The following is an 18,981-nucleotide window of genomic DNA, read 5'->3' as shown; positions in this document are numbered from 1 at the left end:
ATGACATCACAGAGCACGTCTGTCAACCACTCAGTCACTGCCAGCCAGACTGGCTGGCTGGCTGGATGGGGGGGGCTGCTTCCTGCTGCTGCGTACCTTAGCAAGCTTATTTGCTTGACCGGCCTTCCTACTCCTCTGCCCATATGCCCACCTATGCCCGATCTGCTGTTCACCTGGATCACAGCTTCGCCCCTACAAGGCAGATCCTCCCAAAAATGGTACAAACTGATCCATGTTCCCCTCCACGGAAAGCTTTAGCCCAAAATAAGGAACACATTCTGTAACAACACAATGGATGCCCACCCAACCTGTGACAAAACTGAGAAAAAAGAAAAACGCTCAGTCCTCCTGCGGGAGGGATACACAGCCACCCTGGCTGCCCAATATGTCAGCGCCTACCACAGCCTGAGGGACACAGTGACACACGAGCACCAGCTGTAAATATAATGTAAATACTCGTTTGTAATGCATGTCATTGTATTTCAAAAAAGGAATCTGGAAATAGTAAACCTATTTTCTTTATTTGTATGTATTAAAGATCACATTTTATTACATTTTCTTTTTCTGTACTTCATTACATATTATTGTGATTAATAATTCTATTATTTATTTCCCATATGTATGTATGTATGTATATATGTATGTATGAATGTATGGAAGGAAAGTTAGAAATTCTTTTCTCACACCTGTTTTTCTCTCTTGTATGCTTAAGAAAGGTCAAGCTAGAAGGTCAGGAGGCCATAAGGTAGTTTCATATCACTTTGTTATTTTTACGATGAGAACCTTGGAGACAATGTCAAACGGTATGACCTTCGTGCCTGTTCCTTAAAACCATGTGTAGATCTATGAACTCTGTTCTATAATGATATATGTTCTGCTTAGTTAGCCTTTAAGATAACATAGTAATGACTTTCTAGCATGTATGTATGTATGTATGTATGTATGTATGTATGTATGTCAATATATATATATATATATATATATATATATATATGTAGGGTTATGTTGGGTGTATTTTGATAAGAGCATTTTAGCTCTGAGCTGAAGCACTGATCTAAAGAAGACCTCTCCCCCCCAAAGTTATCAGATTTCCTTAACTCATCAGCTTGGAACTGGTTTATATCAAAGTGACAGTGTTGGGGAGGATGGCACCGAGAATAGGCCAAATAGTTTGGAATCCTGCTATGAGATGTCTGGAGAAAGGGGCCTGTAGGTAATAAAAAAACTCTTTGAAGTGGACGAGAGCTGAAATCCCGACATAGAGCTATGAACCTGGGCCAATCGGCATTTCCAAAAGATGGCATGGATTGACATCAGTCATAAATCAAGCCCCCCTCCAATAGGACACTGGGGGCTGAAACCGAAATCCAATCTCAAAAACTCAAGAACCAATCATCTATTGATCTGACAGACTATAAAGAACAGCGCATGGTCTCTCTCTCTCTCTTACTCTCTCTCTCACCTGAACCAGAAACTCGCTGCCGCAGCTCAACCTGTAGCTCTGTTGCCAGAACCGGAACCAGAAACCAACCAAGTCTTTGCCGGCAACAGAAGAGTTAAACTGGGAGAAGGAGATTGAGCCGTACGAGAATTATTTTAAAGGACTTTATTAAATAAAGAATTTTACAGACTGTGCGTGCCCGCCTGTGCCCACCTGATCAGTGGAGTTTTACAGCTGGACAATTGACTAAGTCGACTGAATACGAAAGTGTCAGTCATTTAAATAGCTATTTGAGTCTTAAGAAACTTGACCCTTGGAACAAACAGGGCCCTGCTTTCCTCAAAGACTTCGTCTTCAAGTAACTACGGTGGAAAAACCCTGCTTACAAAGAAGATTTTGTGCACAACCTTGGAGCCTTCAAACTAGTGGAAAATCTGTTTGGAAAGACTCTACATTCGCGAAACCCCAACTTCCAGGTGCATCGACTGAGTGGAAGTTCTTGGACGAAGCCGAACTGGACTGCCTTTGTTCCAACCACACGGACCTCGTGCCGTGTGCTGTTATCTGAGCCCGAAGGCAGAGAGGCCTCTCTGCGACGAAGTTCAGATAAGTTTAACAGTTTGGAGTTCGTGATTCATGACATTTGAGAAATCAATTAGAAATGTTAATCTGTGATTCATAACTCTAGAATGTGTAATATCATTTAGTTTTCTTAAATATAAATTTGTGTTGCATTCAACTGTTTTGTTGATAATTTTAGAAATAAAATCTGTCAACGCCGAGAAATATCTTCTCATTCCTGTTTAACTGTTTAGTCTGAAATTGACACAAGTTAATAGACATTAGATTATTGGTGGCCCTGCCTATCCTTAATCATTGAATAATAATCAGTTAAGGGAAATTGTGGTAACAAGTAATGATAGGATCTTTCTCGGCACCTAAACGTAAATGAGACTGATATATATATATAACGAGAAGTTACCTGACATAAATACTAACCTGCGTAGTTATTTAATGTCTGACTAACAATACTAATGAGAGACTCACCTTCGTCTTACTAACCGGTATTGTAGTCAATGTGTTTATAACCTTTTTTGTTTAGTGATTTGTGTCTTATCATATGCGATCCTATGGTCTTTGATTTGGTCACGGAAGTGATTTGTCTTTGATTTGTTGATCTAGAGTTGAATTTTAATTAGTTTTTCCCTTTTGTATAATTAGTGTAGTGCTACATTTAGTCTTTGTTTTTGAATAAATTTGACAATTTATATCTTTGGAATTGGTGTCTGCGTCCAATAATTACAGAAATTGAGTTCTACAAGACTCCAAGATTCGTGATAAGGTGATACTATAAATTCTCTTATTTAATTGAATGTATAAGTGTACCTTACGCTATATATATATATGTATCTATGTATGTCCAATTGCTTTGACAATACAAATGAATTGAATTGAGAGGGAGAGAGAGAGAGAGAGAGAGAGAGAGAGAGAGACAGACAGACAGACAGACTGACCAACAGAAAAACAGACACACACACACACACACACACACACACACACACACACACACAGAGCCAGCCAGCCAGCCAGCCAGCCAGCTCAGCGATGACATCACGAGCCTCTCTTAGCTGACTGCTATGACATCACAGAGCACGTACATTCCGTTGCTTGCCGTCTGTCAACCACTCAGTCACTGCCAGCCAGACTGGCTGGCTGGCTGGATGGGGGGGCTGCTTGCTGCTGCTGCGTACCTTAGCAAGCTTATTTGCTTGACCGGCCTTCCTACTCCTCTGCCCTCATGCCCACCTATGCCCGATCTGCTGTTCACCTGGATCACAGCTCCGCCCCTACAAGGCAGATCCTCCCAAAAATGGTACAAACTGATCCACGTTCCCCTCCACAGAAAGCTTTAGCCCAAAACAAGGGACACATTCTGTAACAACATAATGGATGCCCACTGAACCTGTGACGAAACTGAGAAAAAAGAAAAACGCTCAGTCCTCCTGGGGGAGGGACACACAGCCGCCCAATGGCTGCCCAATATGTCAGCGCCTACTACAGCCTGAGGGACACAGTGACACATGAGCACCGGCTGTAAATGTAATGTAAATACTCGTTTGTAATGCATGTCATTGTATTTCAAAAAAGGAATCTGGAAATAGTAAACCTATTTTCTTTATTTATATGTATTAAAGATCACCTTTTAGTACATTTTATTTTTCTGTACTTGATAACATCTTATTGTGATTCATAATTCTATTATTTATTATCCGTATGTATGTATGTATGTATGTTTTGTGACAAACCAAGGGGCAGGGTCATACATGGCAGATATGTCAGGCCAGGTCTTCTGCAAGGTCTGTACTCTAGGGTAGAATACCGACCCTAGGCAACTACACTCCCCAGAAACCCTCAGGCAGCCATTCTAGCACCTAATGTGGTCACTTGGTGCTACTTCCTCAATTATTCACCAGGTATATAAGGCGGGCCTGAGAGAGAGAGAAGAGAGAGACAATAGGGTGAGTTATCTGGAAAACGGAGGTAGCTCATAAGGAGAAAGCCAAGACTTATTTATTCCAGACTTTGTTTAAAATAGAATGATTATGTAAGATTAGTTACAACTCCAGTGTGAGTTAGGTTTTGTTTTCAGATTTGTTTTGTTTGAAGTAAACATACAGGCACAGCCCTGTATTTGCAACCTCCTCCCTGGGTCATGACTGGTTTTTACTCCTAAGAAAATCACAGAGAAGACCCGCACACGTGTACAGCCAAGGCGTTTTGTCACATTTGGTATAGAATGCGGGCAGCACCTCATGAAACCCAGACTGGCTGAGTGAATTTTTTTATCAAAAAAAAAACTACAGGCTGTAATAGCCCAACAGGAAGCGACCAGGGTGCAGCAGGTGGCTCACCAGGATGCTATGCGGATGCATCAGGAAGCACTGCAGGTCCAGCATGATACAAATAAAATGTTTAGAGAAGAGCAGGAAAAGGTGACTAAAGAGCTGAAAGAGAGTGTTGAAGCACTTGTAACCAGGATTGGGCACACAGGGGGCTGCAACCCATTCCACTCCTCGCACAAATCACTTTCTGCAGAAAATGACAAAACAGGACGACGTTGAGGCCTTCCTTATGACCTTTGAGAGGACAGCAGAGAGAGAGGGATGGCCAAAAGAATCCTGGGCAGGGCTTGTGGCACCTTATCTGGCAGGGGATGCACAGAAAGCGTACTTTGATCTGGAGCTGAAGGACGCCCAGGACTATGATAAATTGAAAGCGGAGATAATGACCCGATTGGGCGTGACCACCGCAGTGAGGGCACATCGGTTTCAGGAGTGGGCCTACCAACCAGGACAACCACCCTGAACGCAGATGTTTGATCTGATCCATCTGGCCAGGAAATGGCTACAGCCAGAGGTCCATTCATCAGCCGAGGTGGTGGAGGCCATAGTCCTTGACCACTACCAATGCTGTTTGCCCAAGGACATTCGACGCTGGGTTGGCCAGAATGAGGTGCTGTCCGCTGACACCTTGGTGGCCATTGTAGAGCGGTTCTATACAGCCGGAGCAGCAGAGCATGTACCGGAGGTTAAAAACTCATTCCCCAGGCCATGGCGAACCAGCGGACCGGGTAAGATGGTTCCAAAGTACTCTGGGAAACATGACGCGCTGGGAGATGGAAGAAAAGAGCAAGACTGGGGGGGGCAAAGGTGGGGCCTAAAGCCGAGGCTAAGGGTTATAGGGGGTCACCATCACAACCAATTGTCTGCTACAATTGTGACAAAGTAGGACATATTGCGGCCCACTGCCCAGGTAGAGAGGAACCAATGCAATGTAATGTGTGTGATATGGGGAAAGAGAAACCGGTATTTTATGCCTGCCCTGTTGGGACGGATGTTTTCATAGGTGGAGTACCTAATCCAAAACACATGTGTACAGTGATAGTCGATGAGAAAGAAGTGGCTGTGCTACTCGACTCTGGCAGTATGGTTACACTGGTCACAGAAAAATTGGTAGCGACCAATAAGCTGGATAGACATCTGGAGCTCAGTATCACATGCACACATGGTGACACACGCCCCTATCCCACAGCCCTTGTAAACATACAGACAGAGGCCGGGATACTAGATTACGAAGTCGGTGTGGTACCCAACATGCCATATGATGTGATACTGGGACGATATTTTCCTAATTTTGGAAAACTAGATAGAAAACAGAGTAAATTGGAAATGCACACTGAAAACTGTAAGCCAGAAGTTACCTCGATCCCACAACTAGAGCTAAAAGTAGACCTGGTTCCAGTCGAGTCAACAGTGAAGGTTTTGGTTGGGGAAAATGAAACTGAAAACATAGGGGTGGAATGTAGTGACGTAGATGACCCTATAGAGGGTGAGGAACCCAGCACTAGCAGGGTGGGTGAGAATCCATTCATAGAGACCCCTGAAGCTGACAATGTAGAAGTGTCAGTGTTAGAGGGACTCCCCACTGATTTTGGCAGCGCACAGGTGCGAGATCTCACTCTACACTATGCTAAAGAAAATGTGAAGGTAGTAAATGGGACCCCTATGACTACTGCACACCCGCCAACAGCTTATCCTTATTTTATGGTAAAAAATGACCTATTGTACCGTGTAAATAAGATAGGGGTGGACATTGTGGAGCAATTGCTAGTTCCCACCCCATTCAGACGAACAGTTCTCAATCTGGCACATGGGCATGTCCTGGGGGGACATCTGGGGATGGACAAAACCAAGGATAGACTCCTGAGGAGGTTTTACTGGCCAGGCGTACATGCAGACGTGACAGAACATTGTAGCTCATGTCCTGAATGTCAACTACATGCTCCTAAACCAGCCTTCAGAAGCCCACTGGTCCCTTGCCCATCATAGAGACCCCCTTTGCTAGGATAGCTATGGATGTGGTGGGACCTCTCCCGAAATCAGCCAGAGGGCATCAGTTTATACTGGTTATTTTGGATTATGCCACCAGGTACCCAGAAGCCATTCCACTGCGGACCATGGCTTCAAAAGGTATTGCAAAAGAGCTATTGTTGATGTGTAGTATGGTGGGGATAACGAGGGAGATATTAACAGATCAGGGCACACCCTTTATGTCTAAGGTTATGACCGATCTGTGTAAATTGTTGCAGGTTAAGCAGTTGAGAACATCAGTCTACCACCCACAAACAGACGGGTTGGTTGAGAGATTTAATAGGACCCTGAAGTCCATGCTAAGAAAGGTAATCGATAAGGATGGGAATAATTGGGACTTCATGCTGCCCTACTTGATGTCTGCCATTAGGGAAGTCCCACAGGCTTCCCTGGGCTTTTCGCCTTTTGAACTTTTATATGGGAGGCACCCCAGGGGGATATTAGACATAGCCCGTAAAACGTGGGAACACGAGTCCACTCCTTTCCGGAGTGTAGTCGAGCACATCAATGCTATGCAAGAGAGAATAGACACAGTCACTCCCATTGTGAGAGAGCACCTAAGGCAGGCACATTAACACCAACAATTCGCCTATAATCGTCAGGCTACACTGAGGGTGTTCCAGCCTGGTGACAGGGTGTTGGTGTTGGTTCCCACTGTAGAATGTAAATTTCTGGCTACGTGGAAGGGACCTTATGAGATTATAGAGCGAATAGGGGAAGTGAACTATAAGGTTCGGCAACCCGGCCACCGACCCCCAGAACAAATATATCATGTCAACTTAATAAAAGCCTGGAAGGACAGGGAAGTGTTGATGTTGACTTACCCCCCTCAGTCACTAGGGACACCGAAGGTGAATATTGCAGCTGCCCTGTCACCTGACCAGTTGAAGGAGGTGAACGACTTGATAATACGTAATAGGGAAGTTTTCTCAGGCATACCGGGGCGTACCCATTTAGTCTCTCATGACATTGTGTCTCTCCCAGGAAAGAAGGTAAATATGAGGCCTTACAGGGTACCAGAAGCTCGCAGGAACGCTATTAGAAATGAGGTTAAGGAAATGCTGGAGGCAGGGGTTATTGAAGAATCCCACAGTGAGTGGTCCAGCCCTATAGTCATGGTTTCCAAACCTGATGGCTCCTGGAGATTCTGTAATGATTTTAGAAAGATTAATGAAATTTCAAAGTTTGATGCATACCCAATGTAGATGAATTGTTAGAGAATATTGGGAATGCTCGCTATATTTCAACTATTGACTTAGCCGAGGGCTACTGGCAGATTCCCTTGACCCCGGGTGCCAAAGAAAAAACAGCCTTTGCAACCCCAGATGGTCTGTTTCACTACACAGTGATGCCCTTTGGCCTGCATGGTGCTCCTGCCACCTTTCAAAGGTTGATGGACCACATACTTAGACCACACAGGACGTATGTGGCAGCATATTTAGATGATGTGGTCATTCACAGTCCAGATTGGGAATCACATTTGTCTCAGCTCCAAGCGGTATTGGATTCAATACATGCAGCAGGCCTGATGGCTAATCCAACCAAATGCAATTTGGGGTTGGAAGAGGCCAAATACTTGGGCTATACAGTAGGGAGGGGTATGGTGAAACCCCAAATATCCAAGGTTGAAGCCATAAACTCTTGGCCTAGCCCTGTCAATAAAAAGCAGGTTAGGGCATTTTTAGGGTTAACTGGGTATTACCGGAGGTTTATTCCCAACTATGCTACCTTAGCGGCCCCTCTGACTGATATGACTAAGGCTACAGAACCCAATATGGTTAGATGGGGTGATACAGCAGACCGGGCTTTCTGGAGCCTACAGGAGGCGCTCTGCCGCAACCCCGTTTTAATGGTACCTGACTTTCAGAAAGAATTTATAGTCCAGACGGACGCCTCTGAGGTGGGGATCGGAGCGGTTTTGTCCCAAAGAATGGGTGATCACGAACACCCGGTGTTGTTCCTTTGCAGAAAGTTGGAATCCAATGAAATAAATTATTTGGTAGTTGAAAAAGAATGTTTGGCAGTGAAGTGGGCTTTGGACAGTCTTCGATACTATTTGTTGGGCAGGCACTTCACCCTGATCACTGACCATGCCCCCCTCACTTGGATGCATCGTTCGAAAGACAGGAATGCCCGTGTGATGAGGTGGTTTTTGAGTCTCCAACCTTTTCATTTCACCCTGCAGCACAGGCCAGGGAAGGCCATGGGGAATGTTGATGGGCTGTCCCGGGTGCATGCTTTTTTGCGGCTGTCGCTCGACCTATGGGGTCGCAGCTGGGGGGGAGGATGTGGGACAAACCAAGGGGCAGGGTCATACATGGCAGATATGTCAGGCCAGGTCTGCTGCAAGGTCTGTACTCTAGGGTAGAAAACCGACCCTAGACAACTACACTCCCCAGAAACCCTCAGGCAGCCTAATGTAGTCACTTGGTGCTACTTCCTCAATTATTCACCAGGTATATAAGGCGGGCCTGAGAGAGAGAGAAGAGAGAGACAATAGGGTGAGTTATCTGGAAAACAGAGGTAGCTCATGAGGAGAAAGCCAAGACTTATTTATTCCAGACTTTGTTTAAAATAGAATGATTATGTAAGATGAGTTAGGTTTTGTTAAGAAAGATAAAGTCAAGCTAGAAGGTCAGGCCAGAAGGTAGTTTGATTTCTGTTTGTTATTTACGATGAGAACCTTGGAGACAATGTCAAACGGTATGACCTACGTGCCTGTTCCCTAAAACCATGTGTTGACCTACGAACTCTGTTCTATAATGATATATGTTCTGCTTACCCATATGGAAAAGGTTTGCTAAAAAAACCTGTGATGTTCCAACAGAATATTGAAAGGGACATATATGCTGCAAAAAACACATATATGAATTGCATAATATTAATGTATTTTTAATCATATATGTCCTACATACAACTAAAGGCATATAGTTTTTGATGAAGTAAAAACATAGGAAAATAGTGCAAATTTAATATGAATGTCCAGCATATGAAGACATGTATAAAACACAGTGCAGTTTAGCAGTATAAGGCTGTACTTAAATCATGCTCTTGCCTTGTCCTAAGTGGAGCCCTATGCCTATAATCAAACATGGTCATATACTGTATAATCAACCTTAGATCAACTGCTCTTTCAAATCCTGTAGGAAAATGAACAGTCCGCATAAAGGTCAGTGATATTTTGACAGCAGATCCTCGAACCAGCTTCTGCACTGTACAATTTCCAAATTTGCCAACTGCATATAAGTCATATTGGTCATCACTGACACAGAGAAAGTGTGAAACCGTGAAAATACTGCCATGTTTCAATATCACAACCAAGTTGTTCCTTTTCTTTGTCTTTGTGTATGTTTAGCTGTGAATGACCTCTCCGTTGACAACTATTCTGTTGTAGTACCTGCCAATAGAGGTCCCAGGTACATCTAGCAATGCATGCAATGCATTCATATTATTTTCAGACACTGGCCTAATCTTTGGCACTCCAAGTTCAAGTCATATCTAGCATAATTCTTTACATGACGTTTACCAGAGGTCATTTCTGTGTAGAATGATTAAATTTCATCATTGGAAAAGCAGGCCTTAGCTATGCGTGGCAATGCCCGAGACCATGCTGCTGAGGCACTGCATTACTGCTTTTGACTTGCTTGAGCAAGTAGCCATTATAGCTCTGAAACATGAAAGCAGACTGGGCCCAGAGAGGACCCAAATTCTCAACACTCTTAGTCAAATGCAGAAGTGAATGCATATTGTAGGTCATCTGATCTTCGCCATACAAAGACTGAACTGATTTAACATAAAGCTCAAGAGCCTCATGAGCATGGTCAATATCCTCTTGGCTAATGTCTGAACCTAGCAAAATGCTCACACCCTCCACAAGTAGAGCCCAGTGGCAAAGATACTTGTTTGGAAGTATCCCCTTCAGGACTGGCAAACTGTAATAGAAAAGCCAGTTCTGCCATTCGTGAGCTTTCCAAAACCTTCGCTCAACAATAGACCGGGGATTCTGGAAAAAATGCTTGGAGGCTTGATTCTGGAAAAAATGCTTGGAGGCTTGATTGCTAAAAGATTTACATCCACTGTTGCAGTGTTCAAACCAACATACCATGGTTTACTATAGCTTTTGGAATCAAACCATAAAGTGGCTTTTTGCCGGCAAACCCCCAGCAACACACAATGCATGTAATCAGGGACCATGCCATTGATCAGGTCAAAATCTGGCAAGACCACAATTGGAGATGGCCCTTTTATGCCCAAAATGCTCTGTTCATTATTTTTGGCAATCTCACCTATTTGCACAGTTGTGTCATGATCTCTAAGGTCTGGCATCTCCTCTAAACAAGGATACACTCGCACAGTCCCATTTCCTTTTCTCACTTGAACACCTGGATGAAGACAGTGCCCACACCCATACTCTCCATTAAACTGCTTGAAATTTTGCAGTAAAGGTCGTGCAACAGCATCACATATGGCACATAATGCATAGACCTTTGTCGTTTTGATTGAGTGATCTACTGGATCCTGCCACTGAAGACCTGTTTGTCCAAGACTTTTGCATTCCTCCACAAAAGGTTTGAGGAAGCTAGTCATTTGTGGTTTTGATGACCCAAACCACAAGGCACATAGTATGACATTTGTATCTCTTTCCTCTGGGGGTAATTCATTAACAGAGCATAGTAAGGGCCATATGCTGTATTTAGATGACTGGAACACTGGCACTCCGTCACAATTGAAAGACAGGGAAAAGAATGAATCACTAACTGATTTCAGATATTTGTACAACTTCCCATCTGAAAAATCTGTTATTCCATCTGTTTTGGTCATTGTAAATATTTGGAATAGGCTCATTCTCCAAAAGAGCTTGAAGTTGATTCCTCAAAGGTATACAAATAAAAAATTGACCCAACTCTAAACTTTGTCTCACAGTTTGGGTTGATGAGCAAATCTGACATTTTAATTCACCGTCCTTTGACACTGAGAGGCCAATGTAAGAGCTGCAAACACCACAATAATGATGGTATTCTGATTTGTCTACATAATCTTTAAACTCCTTCTCTAGCATGTACTTGCTACTTGGGATGCTTGCAGCATCCCCACTACATAACCTTAACAGCTTCAGTAGGTCCTCCATTAAAGCCTCTGTTACATTGTGCTTCATGGAAAATGCGAGGATGTTCAGCCAACTGGCATCTGTGACATGGTCATTTGAGGGACCTTAAGACACCTGGTTTGATTGGTTGGTATTCTGTAACAAATGGGAAAGCATCCAAATATGAGTGATCATAAGCAAAGTGTGTACCAAAAGAAACCTGTTTTACTCTAAATGTTGATATTCTTGTTCAACAATATCGCAAGCTGTTTTCACTGTTATTAATTCCCAGGATGTTCATCAAGATTAAAGCTAGTGTTCACAACCCACCCCACCATCTACCTGTATGCTCCTTTCACTTTTACAGACACAATAATACATTACATTTTAGCATTGCTGTTGTGCTTAGATTTATATTGGTGTCTTGAGATGGAAGCCATCTCCATAGGCTACAGATGAATATATTATTATGACATAAAATGATTAGCCATGCATAATATTTTACTGACAGTACTAATGCCAGGCTGCTAATTTATAGAATGCCTGTAAACCTAAAATGGGCGACATATCCTGCTGAGGGACACTAACATTGAGACGCTATGGCGAGCAGTGAAAGCATTGCTCTCATTTCTTGGTTTCATGTCGAAAGGGTGTTTGTTGTGAATATTTAGATATGGTGACTTCGTTCATTGTTCAGCTCGATATATTTCACATATTTACAATTTTTGGAGGGGACTCACATGCTTAAAAAGTTGTTGTTAAGCGTTAGCTTTTTTCGTTTATGACTTTTATGAATTACATTTTTACTTTTTTTCATAATCTGTCTGTAAATGTTTGTATCACCCAGGATACGTCGCCCTTTTGGGGGTATAAATTAATTGAAAAAAGAATAATTTTTTGGCAATGCGTGTTACAACTTTTGAAACACATTTTTAAAACCTTAAAACTTAACATAACTTAAACTAAACATTATTTGTACAATTATGTTCAACAATAAGTGTAATGCCTATTTATGAATATATTATAGTTTATCATATTTAATACACACATTTCTAGGGCCTATAAATTATCAATATGCACTTGCATGCGAAGATCATTAGTTATTAACGACAACGTTGTAACAGAAAACCCTTAACGCGCTCCGGCCGCCCATCCGCACAAAACAGAGCCTGGTGGCTCAAGAACGCGCTCCCGGAAATAGGTTCCAAGGTGCGAGCGATTATCCGTTATCTGTACGCAAACATACGCAACCTCTGCGCAAACACCGACAACAAAGTAACCTTCTTGTTTTTGCACCTGACTATGTCCAAAATATGCATGTCATTAAGAACTGTGGTAACACTTTATTTGAATAGTCCAGAATGATGCATTAGTTAAGCATAAGTACACTAGTAATTCATGATTAGTAAGGACATATTACCCATTATTTAACATGTATTAAACATTTGAAGGATCAACATTCTTTCATATTAACAACTTAGCAAACCATATTATTTGTGTGTAGTAATGTACCTCACCATCTATTATGTTAACTGAACTATGTTTAGTTATCTTCTACTCATTGATTAGCATATTCTGTCTTGATAATCTCTGAATTGTGTTCAGGGGACGGGGTTTATGTCAATTCTAGGGTTAGTGATGTCACTAACCCAGCCGTTTGTTGTAGTCCTTAAAAAACGATTTCTTTAACAGCAAATATCTCCCTTTGCTTTGAACTTTGAGCTTCGTAACTTTGCAGATGTTGTTTATGCTCAAACAGCAACATTACACACTAACTAAAGTTAGAAAAGTGGAATCATATTCAAGCACCCCGTTAAAGCTCTGATTTCAGAGAGAAGCGCAGAGAGCTGCTATTTGATTTGCGCTCATTTCATTCCTAAAGTTTACACACATTCATTTCACACGGACATTATTGCCTAGTGATTTCAGACATTTAAGTTTCGTGATATGATCCCCTGGCTCACCTGTTATCCATCAAACACAAGCTGTGACTGTCTCAGCCTTAGCCGCATATTATTCGGCAAAATTATTCGTTATTGGTTTTGAAGCCATTATCCGTGCCTTTCCGAATAAGGTATTGTGCTTCGGGACACCCCTAGTGTAAATCTTTACAACAGGGAGTCAAATTCTCTTTAGTACTGTGTTGTTGGCAGTTTAGCCATAATTATTGCCTTATTCTAGGCCAATAAACCTAAATATCACTCAATTAGTGCAATAATTAATGTGAATATAACTTTCACTTTAGAACAGGCGGTCAAATTGTCTTTCTTACAATATTTGAGCAATTTATAACTGTAAAACCAGCACTAATTAAACATAGTTACTAGCTTCATATTGTTCAGTTAATTTAATAGATACATTATGTATAAGGTACACTTATAAATTTCAATTAAAGAAGTGAATTTATAGTATTACCTTATCACGAATCCTGGAGTCTTGTAGAACTCAATTTCTGTAATAATTGCACGCAGACACCAATTCCAAAGATATAAATTGTCAAATGTATTCAAAAACAAAGACTAAATGTAGCACTACACTAATTATACAAAAGGGAAAAACTAATTAAAATTCAACTCTAGATCAACAAATCAAAGACAAATCACTTCCCGTGACCAAATCAATGACCATGGGATCGCAAATGATAACACACAAATCTTTAAACAAAAAAGGTTATAAACACATTGACTACAATACCGGTTAGTAAGACGAAGGTGAGTCTCTCATTAGTATTGTTAGGCAGACATTAAATAACTACGCAGGTTAGTATTTATGTCAGGTAACTTCTCGTTATATATATATCAGTCTCATTAACGTTTAGGTGCCGAGAAAGATCCTATCATTACTTGTAACCACAATTTCCCTTAACTGATTATTATTCAATGATTAAGGATAGGCAGGGCCACCAATAATCTAATGTCTATTAATTTGTGTCAATTTCAGACTAAACAGTTAAACAGGAATGAGAAGATATTTCTCGGCGTTGACAGATTTTATTTCTAAAATTATCAACAAAACAGTTGAATGCAACACAAATTTACACTCTCCTAAAGGATTATTAGGAACACCTGTTCAATTTCTCATTAATGCAATTATCTAACCAACCAATCACATGGCAGTTGCTTCAATGCATTTAGGGGTGTGGTCCTGGTCAAGACAATCTCCTGAACTCAAACTGAATGTCTGAATGGGAAAGAAAGGTGATTTAAGCAATTTTGAGCGTGGCATGGTTGTTGGTGCCAGACAGGCCAGTCTGAGTATTTCACAATCTGCTCAGTTACTGGGATTTTCACGCACAACCATTTCTAGGGTTTACAAAGAATGGTGTGAAAAGGGAAAAACATCCAGTATGCGGCAGTCCTGTGGGCAAAAATGCCTTGTTGATGCTAGAGGTCAGAGGAGAATGGGCCGACTGATTCAAGCTGATAGAAGAGCAACTTTGACTGAAATAACCACTCGTTACAACCGAGGTATGCAGCAAAGCATTTGTGAAGCCACAACACGTACAACCTTGAGGCGGATGGGCTACAACAGCAGAAGACCCCACCGGGTACCACTCATCTCCACTACAAATAGGAAAAAGAGGCTACAATTTGCACAAGCTCACCAAAATTGGACAGTTGAAGACTGGAAAAATGTTGCCTGGTCTGATGAGTCTCGATTTCTGTTGAGACATTCAGATGGTAGAGTCAGAATTTGGCGTAAACAGAATGAGAACATGGATCCATCATGCCTTGTTACCACTGTGCAGGCTGCTGGTGGTGGTGTAATGGTGTGGGGGATGTTTTCTTGGCACACTTTAGGCCCCTTAGTGCCAATTGGGCATCGTTTAAATGCCACGGCCTACCTGAGCATTGTTTCTGACCATGTCCATCCCTTTATGACCACCATGTACCCATCCTCTGATGGCTACTTTCAGCAGGATAATGCACCATGTCACAAAGGTCGAATCATTTCAAATTGGTTTCTTGAACATGACAATGAGTTCACTGTACTAAACTGGCCCCCACAGTCACCAGATCTCAACCCAATAGAGCATCTTTGGGATGTGGTGGAACGGGAGCTTCGTGCCCTGGATGTGCATCCCACAAATCTCCATCAACTGCAAGATGCTATCCTATCAATATGGGCCAACATTTCTAAAGAATGCTTTCAGCACCTTGTTGAATCAATGCCACGTAGAATTAAGGCAGTTCTGAAGGCGAAAGGGGGTCAAACACAGTATTAGTATGGTGTTCCTAATAATCCTTTAGGTGAGTGTATATTTAAGAAAACTAAATGATATTACACATTCTAGAGTTATGAATCACAGATTAACATTTCTAATTGATTTCTTAAATGTCATGAATCACAAACTCCAAACTGTTAAACTTATCTGAACTTCGTCGCAGAGAGGCCTCTCTGCCTTCGGGCTCAGATAACAGTATGTATGAATGAATGTCCAATTGCTTTGACAATACAAATGATGTGAATTGAGAGGGAGAGAGAGAGAGAGAGAGAGATAGACAGACTGAAAAACAGACAAACAGACACACACACACACACACAGACACACACACACACACACAGCCAGCCCGCCAGCCAGCCAGCTCAGCGATGACATCACGAGCCTCTCTCAGCTGACTGCTATGACATCACAGAGCACGTACATTCCGTTGCTTGCCGTCTGTCAACCACTCAGTCACTGCCAGCCAGACTGGCTGGCTGGCTGGATGGGGGGGCTGCTTGCTGCTGCTGCGTACCTTAGCAAGCTTATTTGCTTGACCGGCCTTCCTACTCCTCTGCCCACATGACCACCTATGCCCGATCTGCTGTTCACCTGGATCACAGCTCCGCCCCAACAAGGCAGATCCTCCCAAAAATTATACAAACTGATCCACGTTCCCCTCCATGGAAAGCTTTAGCCCAAAATAACGGACACATTCTGTAACAACATAATGGATGCCCACCCAACCTGTGACAAAACTGAGAAAAAAGAAAAACGCTCAGTCCTCCTGGGGGAGGGACACACAGCCACCCTGGCTTCCCAATATGTCAGCGCCTACCACAGCCTGAGGGACACAGTGACACACGAGCGCCGGCTGTAAATATAATGTAAATACTCGTTTGTAATGCATGTCATTGTATTTCAAAAAAGGAATCTGGAAATAGTAAACCTATTTTCTTTATTTGTATGTATTAAAGATCACATTTTATTACATTTTCTTTTTTTGTACTTCATTACATCTTATTGTGATTCGTAATTCTATTATTTCTTTTCCGTATGTATGTATGTATGTATGTGTGGATGGAAAGTTAGAAATTATTTTCTCACACCTGTTTTTCTCTCTTGTATACTTAAGAAAGATAAAGTCAAGCTAGTTGGTCAGGCCAGAAGGTAGTTTGAATTTTGTTTGTTATTCACGATGAGAACCTTGGAGTCAATGTCAAACGGTATGATGGCAGCATCACTTACAATTTTGACAGCCGGAAGTCCCGCCCTCCCTACGTACCATAGACCGGAAGGCCCACCTCACCTTCCGGTTACCCCCACCTTTGAACCGGAACTTCTCTCTCCTTCCCATCACCCCCAGGGTTACCCTTTGACCCTCCCTTGTCAGCCATCTTGGATGATATCGGCCATTTTGGATGTCAGCCATTTGTAAGGTCATAGGTCATCTGGTAAGATGGGAGCCATTTTGTTACCATTTGTAAGGTCATAGGTCATCTGGTAAGATGGTAGCCATTTTGCTAGGGTGACATCCATCATGGTGAGGGTCCGAGTGTACCTCACCCTGCTTGTGTGGAGGTGTAATGTTTTATAGCATAAACTGTGTTTTTAAGGTTATATTGTCTTATGATACTGTTTTAGTAAATTAAAAAATACAAGTTTTAAATACACACATATATATTGGACTTGGTCATGATAGGGATTGTGTTTCCAAAAGAACTCTGGAGAACTTTTTGAACAGCTGTAAAAGCAGGTACACCAGGACGTGGATCTTTATACAGCATTCTCTTGAGCATGTTGGGGAGGGCATCCACTGTTTTCACAATATCCTCAACCAGCAATGTCACATTAGGATTACCAGTATCATACAAATCACCAAACTTGTGAGCTATTAGAGTGAGGATGGCATCTTCAAGCAGAGATTCCTCAAACATACGTATACATAAACCCACGGCAGCAGGAGTTTTCTTTCTCTGGAAAAAATATATATAATGTCTTATTGCAAAACAAATTTGTAAAACATCTTATAAGGCTTGTTATTTATAACCTTCTCAATTAATTGTATCACTTACTCATCTACACTTTCCAACAAGTCACTTAACCATCTCGAAGGTAGAGTGCATGTTTCTAAGCTATGCAAAAGAGATTTCACTTCTTTCTCAGTCTGTCTGGTGATGCATAGCCCACATAGGGCACGTGCAACACATAACACAACATTTAGAAAGCGGGTGACACTTATTTTGTCACATATAAGAGCGACACTACTCCAGACACTCCCTTGCTCGTGATCTAAAGTTAGACAGAGATTCTGTGCTTGGCTGGGGTCACCTATCAGACAGGCCTCACACTTATCAACTAATTCACAGCCTATACAATGTTGTAACACTAGCGCAAAACTGCCCTTTATGGTGTGTGTCATCACTAGTGTTACATGATCATCATAGTTTTTACAATTATATCTCGCAACTTCCCTGTCTGAATCAAAACTCTTGTGGGTTCTAGCAAGGCAAGAACAGAAGCATGCAATGTTCAATCTTGTTCGGGGTCTTAAAGAACTGACAGAGGAATCAATATCACTGGTGTCAGGTACTCCACTATTCTAATGAAGAGAAAAGAAAATAACACTTAAAACTGTAATGTGTGTCGGTAAGTAAAGAAGTACACAACTATACACAGTTGTAGGACCTCTATATTTACCTCTCTTTCCGTTGATGGTCCAACTCCATCATCAGTGTCTGAGGTTTTATCCTCACTGCCATGTTCATGGTCCTTGTCATCAACTTCAGACTCATCACCAGTGTTGAGACCTTCGTCTTCATCAGACATTGGGAGAGCATCCCTGGGGCTCGGAGGAGGAGCGCAGACACCACTCTTATGATAAACATACAAAGAAGAAAACATGCATTTAAATTCACTTTGCATTGAAATTCATATATACACACATACGGTCTAACAGCATGTAAACACCGGCATACGTTTACAATTTAATAATAATGTTCTAAACACGTTTTTAAAGTAAAATAAAGTGTTACCTCTTTTGGGTCCCTGTCTTCCGACCGTCTTGATTTTGTGTTAGGTGCCCCCACATCTTCATCAGCAGCGTGGTCGCTAGGGGGTGTCTTCTTAGCTGGTGTAGCCATAGTGCGCTATGGGGGTTTCCACCAGTTACCGCAGACCTGTTCTGTCCCGAACGGGTGACATGTTTTCTGTGTTTACCAGCATGCTCTTTATACTGTAAATGGTGGCCGGCGGCTCTACAGAGGAGGCGGGGTGTGGGCGGGGTTGGGGGCGTGTGTGGGGACACGTGGGTAAAGGG

This window comes from Amia ocellicauda, unplaced genomic scaffold (assembly GCF_036373705.1).
Source record: "Amia ocellicauda isolate fAmiCal2 unplaced genomic scaffold, fAmiCal2.hap1 HAP1_SCAFFOLD_58, whole genome shotgun sequence".
NCBI lineage: Eukaryota > Metazoa > Chordata > Actinopteri > Amiiformes > Amiidae > Amia > Amia ocellicauda.
The sequence above is the reverse complement of the archived record's forward strand: the minus strand, read 5'-3'. Positions refer to the sequence as shown.